Consider the following 10,926-nt stretch of genomic DNA (forward strand, 5'->3'; position numbering starts at 1 on the left):
CTGAGAGCTATGTGATTCAAGGTCAAGATAACAATGTGTGTAAGTTGAGAAAATCTATGGCCTTAAACAGGCTCCCAAACAATGGTATGAAAAATTTGACCAAACTTTGGTAAGTGATGGTTATATTGTGAATTCATCTGACACTTGTATTTACTCTAAATTGTTTGGACAAGAATGTGTGATAATATGTTTATATGTTGATGACATGTTAATTTTCGGTACCAATGTGATTGTAGTGGAAAAGACTAAATTATTTTTATCCTCTCATTTTGATACGAAAGATCTAGGAGAAGCCGATGTGATTCTTGGAGTTAAAATGAGAAAAGTGATAATGGTTTTTCCTTGTGTCGGTCACATTATATTGAAAAGATACTTAAAAAGTTTAATTGTTATGATGAATCCTGTGAAAACTCCCTATGATCCTAGCATACATCTTAAGAAAGACAATTGTTCTGGTGTTTCACAAGATGAATATGCTAAAATCATAGGGAATGTTACGTTTCTCATGAATTGTACTAGACCTGACATAACATATGATGTGAGTACACTAAGCAGATGTACTCACAATCATTGGACTGCACTTCGTCGCTTACTCAGGTACTGTATCTTAAAGGTACTATGGATTGGTGTTTGAATTTTTATAACTTTTCTGTTGTGTTAGAAGGATTTTGTGATGCAAATTGGGTTACTGATAAAGATGAGGTAAGTTCCACTAGTGGATATGTTTTTACTTTAGGTGGAGGTGCCATATCATGGAAGTCTTCCAAGCAAACTTGTATAGCACGTTCCACTATGGAATCAGAATTTATTGCTCTTGATTTAGCAGGTCAAGAAGCTGAATGGTTGAGAAACTTATTGGCAGATGTGCCATTGTGGGGGAAACGGTCTATACCAGTTTCTCTTCATTGTGACTCTGAAACAGCGATTGGAGTTGCTATGAACAGTGTTTATAATGAAAAAATGAGACATGTACGCATTAGACACAATTCAGTTAGAGAATTGTTGAAAAAAGGTGTGATCTCTTTACAATTTGTTAGATCTGAGAAAAACTTGGCGGATTCTTTCACTAAAGGTCTAACAAAGAAAGTAGTACTTGAATCGTCGAGGGGGGTGGGGCTTAAGCCTTTGTGTTGAGGAAAGTATGGTGGATCCCATCAATGGTCAAACGAAACCATATGATTACTCTATTGTATTACATTTCCCATCTCCATGACATGTGGTAATACAATGTTGATAGGTTGAACTTTTAGTTCTTAATGAGTTCATAGCCCTAATTATTGGGTGGTCCGTGTGAATTGGACTTGATGGACTCACCGCTTGTTATTTTGAAAGATGAGCATTCTTTTATCTTAATGAATCCATAGCCTCTTTGGTGGTGCTTTTGAGACGCACTTGATGGATTCACACCTACGTGAGTGTGAAGGTAGGCCGCCTTCTATGAAAGAATTAGGCTGTCTTTCTAGAGCACTCATTAGTATCCAAGGTGTGCACATGGCCATTAAAAGCGCTTGTTTGTAATATCGCGGAAATCACAGATATTAGAGAAATACATGTGTTGTAAGGGTCTCATTTGAAAACTTGGTAGTTCAAGAGTAATTCACTACCTAGACACAATTGTTGCCTTACTTCACTATGTTTCAATTCAATCATTATGATATTGATACTTAAGTGTTGCTCTCTCTTTTGCCCATAAATTGCTCTTTTTTTAACTCCAGTTTTACCATTGGTGGGGGATTGTTGAACAATGGCAAACTGAAACCACAATTGTTGCATTGTGATGTCCCACATTGGTAAAAAATATTCATTTTCTTTATTCCCCAAATTCCTAACTGATTTTAATCAGTTTTGATTGTTATTCCTTTTAACAAATATTTCCTTTTAATGCTCTTGATTAGCTATAAACCAAATAGCATAACCTCCCCTTTATTAGCAATTTTCTAACTGTCAAATTGTTAAATGTGTAGCTAATGATAATGATCGGTTGACAGGAAAAGGAAAAGAGGTTTTTTCATTGTTTTGCTATTAAAAGAGGACTGACATAGTCATGCAAAAAGAACAAAACATCTCCTCTTGATTTTAAAATTCTTTTCTTGTTTTCTACTTCTAAAATTTTGGGCAATTGTTCTGTGATTTCCATAGCCTAAGGCCACGAGTGCACGTGTCCATAGGCTCGTTGTGTTAACCTTGGGGAGCAGTCGGCAAATTAGATTGCATCAAGGTCTAGCCGAATTTTGCTTTCAAGGCAGTGATTTTTCACGGCACAACAAACCTCCAATCTGTGTTATATCTTTTCTGTTTGGTACTTCTGACTTCTAAATTTTCCAACAACCATTTGCTTCTTAGGCAAGGTATTGAGCCCTTTAAAACTCAAATGACCATATCTATCATGCCATAGTTGGGTGCTCTCTTGCTTAGCAGTTTTCAGACACATAGGCATTATAACAGGTGCAGTGATCACATACATTCTATTCTTAGACATATGTGAAGTGAACAATAAGCCTCTATCATCATGATACACCTTGCATTCATCATTCTTAAACACTACTGAGACTTGTTTTTGCTGTATTTGACCAATACTCAGAAGATTAGTCTTCAGTCCAGGCACATAATACACATTGCTGATCTCATGAACAATGTTATTAATGCTGAGTTTGATGTTGCCTTTCCCTTTCACAGGCATCTTTGAATCATCTCCCAACTTCACAGAGTCACTATAACTATCATCAAAATTAAACAGCCATTCTTTGTGTCCTATCATATGATTACTACAACCAGAATCTAGAAACCAATTTTCAGATTTTCCAATTGTATCAGAGAATTGTTGTTCAGTTTTAGCCATTAGCAGTAATTCTTCATTACCATCATAAAATTCAGCATAGTTGGCATTACCTTCCCAATCTGGACATTCAGATTGATAGTGACCTAGCTTATGACAGTTGTAGCATTCAATCATTTCTTTCCTTTGTCTACCTCTCCCTCGTCCTCTATTGGAACTTCTTCCTCTGCCTCTACCAGATCCAGATCGTCTTCCCTGTGAAACTTTCAAAGCTTGTTCTTCAGTGTTCACATATGATTTTGCTGAAGGTTTCTTCATTCTTCCTTCATGAACAATGAGACTGCTCTGCAATTCATCAATTGACATTGCAGTTACATCATTGGATTCCACAATTGAACACCACATAATCAAACTTTGACACCATGGATCTCAGGATCTTTTCAACAACTGCAACTTCTTGCAATCTTTCACCTTGTGCAGACATTCTATTTGCAATAGCTAGTGTTCTTGAAAAATAATCTTCCACAGATTCTCCTTCTTTCATTTCAAAAACCTCAAACTCTCGTTTTAGAGCTTGCAGTTGAGCTCTCTTTACCTTTGTAGAACCTTGATACTTCCTTCTCATCGCATCCCAAATACTTTTGGAGGAATTACGATCAAGAATTGTATCAAGAATGGAACGATCCATGGACTGAAACAAGTAATTCTTCACCTTCAAATCCTTCAATTTGCTAGCATTAGCAGCTTGAATTTCTTCAGCAGTGGTGTTTGCAGCTGCCATCGTGACTCCTTCTTCAATTGAGGACCACAGTTCTTTGGAACGAATGAGATTTTCCATGAGCATCGACCAATGATCATAATGACCATCAAACTTTGGAACACGAGACTGTGAGTACTTGGATTCATCCATTGTTGGATTAGGGAAGAAGCTTGAAGAAGAAGCTTGAAGATGAAGAAGCTAGCGCGAAAAAACGGTTGTAACGGTTTTGTTCTTGAGAAAAACTGCAGTTTTCTCTCTCCTCAGGTTTAGATCTTTTAGGCTCTAGATACCACTTGTTAATTGCAAAGTGGAATCTCTAGTTTATTCATTATTGGCAATGCCTTATATTGGCTTAGTTACAATACAAGTGCTTAGACTAGTTGTGCTTGAATCAAGCCAAGCCAAGCCCACTAGCAGGCCAGGCCAGTCTGCGTGCGCGCCTGCTGCTTGCTGTAACGACCCAATTTTCGTATTATTATTTTTATGTGTTAAAATATTTTATTTTAACGTGGCATTTTAATTAAGTTAATAACTTGAGTTATTTATCGAGTACTTTAGTTATTAAGCGAATGGTGAGAGTTAACGCGTTATTGGGCCAAGCCAATTGGGCTTGAGGCCCAATGGGCCTTGTGAGTGTGAGGGGGCGCCCATAAGGGCATAGTGAGGAAGAGAATTCATTTCTCATGTTCCTTTTGTGTTCTTGAGAGGAGAAGAGAGAGCTGGAGGAGCTAGGGCAAGAAGGAGAGCTAGGGATTCGAGATCTTCGTCGTGTTTTCTTCGAATCCAGGTAAGAGAGTAGATTTCATATTCGTGGGTGACTCGAGGAAGGGGAGAATGTCGATTTCTCCTTACCCGAACTTCCTCCACCCCATTTTCGTTTTAGCTTAGAACGGATTTTCTTGATGGAAATCGTTCCTAAGGTTCTTAATATGTTTAACATGCTTTTAACATGATTAATGAACGAAAATAATGGTTAAAAACGAGTTTTCTAATGGATTAAACTCAAGAACTTTGTGTTCTTGAGAGTTTTGATGAAAAAGTGTCAATCTTTACTTTTTCGATGTTTATGGCGTAGATCTGAGAAATGAACTGTCCTTTTGTGTTTAGATATGCTTGTTGCACTTGAATATGAACTTATTTGGGGTTTATAACATGAAAAATGACTTATGTGAGAGTTTTGAGAGTTTAGAGTTTGAAATGAGAAATGTAGAAAATTGTTATCTATGAGGTCTGAACCTTTACGTGCAATTTTGACCTCTTTTCGTTGCGAACTGGTTTTAGTGGCCAACATAAAAGTTGTAGCCCTGTTTGTTAGCTTTCCAACGAGTATATGTGCGTCTCCATTGGACTTTCGTAGCCCAAGTTATGATCGTTGCAATGAGAGGCTGTCCAGTAAATTCCGCCTGAAACGGCAGAGCAGTGAGCAGCCATCCTTTCTGATGTTTTTCCGCCCCAGGCGTAAATATTTCCGCCCCAGGCGTAAATGCTGCAGTTTGCACCAGTTTTTCATCTGCGATCTTCCTTTGCATGTAGTTTCGAACCAGTATCTTATTCTTACATGATTGTTGATGATTGTTGATGATTGTTGATGCTTGTTGATGATTGTTGATGCATATATTGATTGTTAATCATGTATGAAGTATAAATGAAGTATATTAAGGTGTTAATCAACTTAATAAAGAAGGATATTAGAATTATGTTATTCTAATAAAGACGGATATTAAGGTATTGATTATCTTAATAAAGACGGACGTTGGATAGTGTTCCACGTTATTGTTGACGGGCTATATGCCAAAATTGTTGATGAATATATTCATGAGTTTGAGTGCATGCATCATGAATATTTAGGGATATTGGCTTGTCCAATAAAGAAGGATATCGAACTATATTGTTTGATAAAGAAGGATATCGGAGGTGAAATACCCTGATAAAGAAGATGGTACCACATGCATTAGAGGTGTCTAGAGGACATAGCATGAATGTGAAGCATTAGATTGCATTAGGGATTATGTGTGCATTTATGATAAATAATGTTTGACACATACTTGGTAATGTTGATTGTTAATCCGTATGTGAGGAGCAGAGTCCGTCATGACTATAAAATGAACAACGCAGAGTCCGTCATGACTATAAAATGAACAACGCAGAGTCCGTCATGACTATAAAATGAACAACGCAGAGTCCGTCATGACTATAAAATGAACAACGCAGAGTCCGTCATGACTATAAAATGAACAACGCAGGGTCCGTCATGACCATAATCTGAACCGTGTATTTGTGGTGTTAGATTACATTAGGAACTTTATGTGTATTCCTATTTGTAATTGAGTTATGTGTATTTGTTGATGTTTTGGTATTGTCCGAGACGACGTGAAACTATATGTTTGGTGTATTTTGTGGATGATTGATTAGGTGATAAATGAAGTATATGCATGATATATGAATATGCATGAATGATGGTGATGTATATGTATAATGTATGATTATGCATGTTTTTATGAAGAAGTGTTTAAGTACAATTTACTTACACTTGTATTATTTTGAGTATGTTATCTAACTCTCTTTTATGTGTTATGTGCTGGACCGTTGGGGGTCCAGATTTTACAGGATTTTGTGGTATTCGATGTCGAGTCGTCGGTGAAGCTCCGCTCTGATTGTGACACGGGAAAGGGTTTTATATTGTATATAAAGTCTATTGTCTAGGTTGTTTTGTATAATCAATAAATGCATTAGTTGATTTAACATTTGTATAAACAAGTATTTTTACTAATTAACTACATTAGTATTATTTTGATTGAAGAATGTAATACTCGAACCACAACTTTTATAATATCGAACATTACTTTCCGTTGCGTATTTTGAAAAAGATTTTACTAAGGTAGAAATATATAAATAATGGGTTTGGGTGTTACAATTGGTATCAGAGCAGGTCGTCTTCGGACTGTGTGGGTTATGTGTCGATCAGAGCAGGTCTGTGCAGTCAGACCAAGTGAGTATTGTGTGTCAGTCGTGTTTGTCTAACAATTTTGTGTTGTTTGTTTTGTGAAATCATTCATGTTGTTCATTTAGGAACTATGAGTGGTGTGAATTGGATTAGATTATCCATTCTTCTTGTGAGTAGATGTGTGAGTATTATACTTCTATGTTTATAATAGTTGTATATGCGTAGAGTTTAACCTTTTTGTAGTTTAAACTTGATGGATTGATGCTTATTGCTAATTGTTGATGATCCGGCATGATATAAAACTGCATGTGACGATCCGGCATGATATAAAACTGCATGTGGTAATGATTTGAAATAATTTTAAAAACTAATATTATTTCTTGAAGATTTTGGTGAAAATATGGAGTTATTTTCTTTTGGGTGAGTGAAAATTAATTTTCAAAATGGTGAGAAGAGTAGGATATTAATGTGTCCTGATATGTGTTTGTTATATGTTTGTTTATAACATGTGCTAGATGATTACTAGGCATTTGAATTGCTATGCGTTTTATGAGTAAAAACATGAAGATCTCATAATCCTATGTTGTAATTGTGATGCATGATTCTAATTGTGCTTTCAAGTCTATAATGATGTTATATGCTTGATGTTTTGGATTTTGTGGATTAGTGAGTCGAGAAAACGAGAGTTTAGTGAGCGTAAGTTCAAAACCGTAGCAGAGCACCCAGATTTTTGGATGTGCTCGCTAGGCGAAGAATGAACCTCGCTGAGTCTCGCTAAGTCTTGCTAAATCCTGTGAATGTTTTTGACTTGTCTCGCCGGGAGCTCGCTAACTTTTGCTAAGCGAGGGAGCCAGACAAGAAATTTATTTTTTGTTGACGTCTTGTTCTGAGTTGATTGAATGTGAGTATGAATTATTGCTATGCAATGTTCATTTTTCTTGTGTTGTTTTGATTTCCTAACTTTGAGAAGTGAGGGAAGTATAGGTTACTTGAATGCTTGCATGAATTTGTGTTAGTGTTTAGGTATCGTGGGTTGGGTTTTTCCCCTGTATGTGACATGCGTGTAAACGATGTCGATACTAGTTTCTTCTTAGGAAGAATATGTTTAGAGACGATAGAACAGTTAGGTGTGAGCACTGGAAGTTCTAGTGGAAGAGTAGGAGTGAGTTTGAGATAAGTGGGGGAGAAGGTTATATCCCTCCGAGATGTTTCGAACGTGAGAAGATGAGATGAGTAGAGATGTTCTTGAAGCGGAATATTCAGGAATTGGCGACGTTGTTCAAAGTGGAATGAATGGGCGCAACAAGTTTTGAGAAACTACTAGAAGAGGAGTTGTCGGACCAAGTGTTTCGCCGTGAGGCGTTAGTGAGATTGGTTAAGTAAGATGAAGAGAATTCGAGACGGTTGGAGATCGTGTGTTGCACTAAAAGTTTGAAGGCATCATTTTTGTGGACCAAGGTTGAAGTACCTGTTTGATCGGAAGAAGTTGAATATGTAGAAGTGGAAGTGATTAGGATTCTTGAGAGGTGATGATTTTGAAGTAAGTTGTCATCCAAGGGGATCAGATGTTGTACCGGATGTTGGAGTAAGAAGTTCTACGTGAGTCGTGCATATGGTAGTAGGTTGAATTGGTTGAACAGTTTGGACTTCTAAGTCTAGTGTGTGAAGTAATTTTCATAAGAGATGTGAAGATTAGTGAACCGTTGGTGTTAATTAATTGATGAAGGGAAGTAGGTTTTAAAGTAAATAAGAATGGAGTTGAGAAATATCATAATAGGATTGGTATGTTTGTTGAATCGTTGGAAGTGAGGATTGTATGAGTAGTCGAGTTTATTCGAAGATGGAAGTAGGATAACAATTCGAAAGATTTTGTGAGAGGCTTGCCGAAGAAAGGGTAATTGGATTTGGATAATGGCAGGGCAATTTGTGTCGAAGTTGAATGAGATCCTAGAAGTGGAGATGAAGCTAAAAGAGAGGTATTATTTTTGAATGATGAAGAATAAGAAAGTTAGCCGTTGGAGAACGTGTTGAGAGTGAGTAATAGGAGGTCATGTTGGAAGTGACTTGTGTTAGGTGAGAGTTTGCGAAAAGGATTACCGCACATATGAGTAGATGTTGTGTTTGAGCACATATAGTAAGGAGTTGAAGGTGATGCCTAAGGTAAGAGTCAGAGAGCATTTGGTAGTGCCCACAAGATAAGAGTGAGTAAGTATTTGTTAAGGAATTTGGATTTGTGGAATGGAAGAGTCGGTAGAGACTAGTTTTGTTAGATGCATCGTGGATGTTGATGTAGTATGATCGTGATCGGTGGCAATGAAGTAAAGGATTTTAAATTGTTTCATCATGGATGATGAAACGTTAGTGACTTGGTGCATAACTTAAAAGGTATTTGGACGAGAATTTTGGAAATTTTCTAGAGATGTCATATTGGGATTAGATCGTATGACGAGTATTTGGAGCTTTGTGGATTTAATTCGATGAGTGAATAAACGGAGAAGAGTGTGCTTGTTGCAATACAAGATGATGAGGAACATCGATAGATGGATTATGGGCAAATTGAAGATGTCGTTTGGAATCAACGAGATAGAGGTTATGATTGTTTGGAGAACCAATTTTAGGCGGTAGCCTAATTTTGAAGTAGCAAATTGCTAAGGGATTAAGGAGAAGTGGTATTGGAAAATGTTTGCGTTAGGGAATGCAAATATTGGTTGAGAGATTACTTGGGAACGGAATAGTCGTGTTGGGATTCGACTCAATGTGAGAAAAGGAATTTGACGGTTAGAGACGGTAGTTTTTAGCATGTGTCAATGGAGTTTGAGAATGTTGGTCATCAAGTGATTGTTGGAATTGAATTATCGAGTGATAAGTTGGAATAAGATTCGAATATGAATAAGTGATGTAACACGGTTAAGTGATCCATGAGGGAATCAGAGACTTATAGGATTTGTGGAGTTGTGGAAGTATTCCACGGAAGTATCTTTCGGAGAGTTCGATTGGTTATACCTGTTTTGGGGTAGAGTTGTGAGTACCGTAGAATGTGAGTCTGTGGATGTTTCGTGCGGAGTGGACGTTTTAGCGGTTTGATAAGAATGGTTTATGCCGATATCATGATTGTTGACTATCTATCGACAAATTGAGGAACTGGCCGTCCTTGATCTCTTGTTGATAAATAGACAAAAATTGTGTTGGATGAGATAAATTAATTTTGTCAAACTTGGTAATGTGCAGTGTTTTGAACGTTTCATTGGAGGGTCGGATACAGGAGTTATCCGGAGTTGTTTTGGTAGCGTAATTTTCGAGGGCGAAAATCTTTTAAGTGGGGGAGAGTTGTAACGACCCAATTTTCGTATTATTATTTTTATGTGTTAAAATATTTTATTTTAACGTGGCATTTTAATTAAGTTAATAACTTGAGTTATTTATCGAGTACTTTAGTTATTAAGCGAATGGTGAGAGTTAACGCGTTATTGGGCCAAGCCAATTGGGCTTGAGGCCCAATGGGCCTTGTGAGTGTGAGGGGGCGCCCATAAGGGCATAGTGAGGAAGAGAATTCATTTCTCATGTTCCTTTTGTGTTCTTGAGAGGAGAAGAGAGAGCTGGAGGAGCTAGGGCAAGAAGGAGAGCTAGGGATTCGAGATCTTCGTCGTGTTTTCTTCGAATCCAAGTAAGAGAGTAGATTTCATATTCGTGGGTGACTCGAGGAAGGGGAGAATGTCGATTTCTCCTTACCCGAACTTCCTCCACCCCATTTTCGTTTTAGCTTAGAACGGATTTTCTTGATGGAAATCGTTCCTAAGGTTCTTAATATGTTTAACATGCTTTTAACATGATTAATGAACGAAAATAATGGTTAAAAACGAGTTTTCTAATGGATTAAACTCAAGAACTTTGTGTTCTTGAGAGTTTTGATGAAAAAGTGTCAATCTTTACTTTTTCGATGTTTATGGCGTAGATCTGAGAAATGAACTGTCCTTTTGTGTTTAGATATGCTTGTTGCACTTGAATATGAACTTATTTGGGGTTTATAACATGAAAAATGACTTATGTGAGAGTTTTGAGAGTTTAGAGTTTGAAATGAGAAATGTAGAAAATTGTTATCTATGAGGTCTGAACCTTTACGTGCAATTTTGACCTCTTTTCGTTGCGAACTGGTTTTAGTGGCCAACATAAAAGTTGTAGCCCTGTTTGTTAGCTTTCCAACGAGTATATGTGCGTCTCCATTGGACTTTCGTAGCCCAAGTTATGATCGTTGCAATGAGAGGCTGTCCAGTAAATTCCGCCTGAAACGGCAGAGCAGTGAGCAGCCATCCTTTCTGATGTTTTTCCGCCCCAGGCGTAAATATTTCCGCCCCAGGCGTAAATGCTGCAGTTTGCACCAGTTTTTCATCTGCGATCTTCCTTTGCATGTAGTTTCGAACCAGTATCTTATTCTTACATGATTGTTGA

This window comes from Trifolium pratense, linkage group LG5 (genome assembly GCF_020283565.1).
Source record: "Trifolium pratense cultivar HEN17-A07 linkage group LG5, ARS_RC_1.1, whole genome shotgun sequence".
Taxonomy (NCBI): domain Eukaryota; kingdom Viridiplantae; phylum Streptophyta; class Magnoliopsida; order Fabales; family Fabaceae; genus Trifolium; species Trifolium pratense.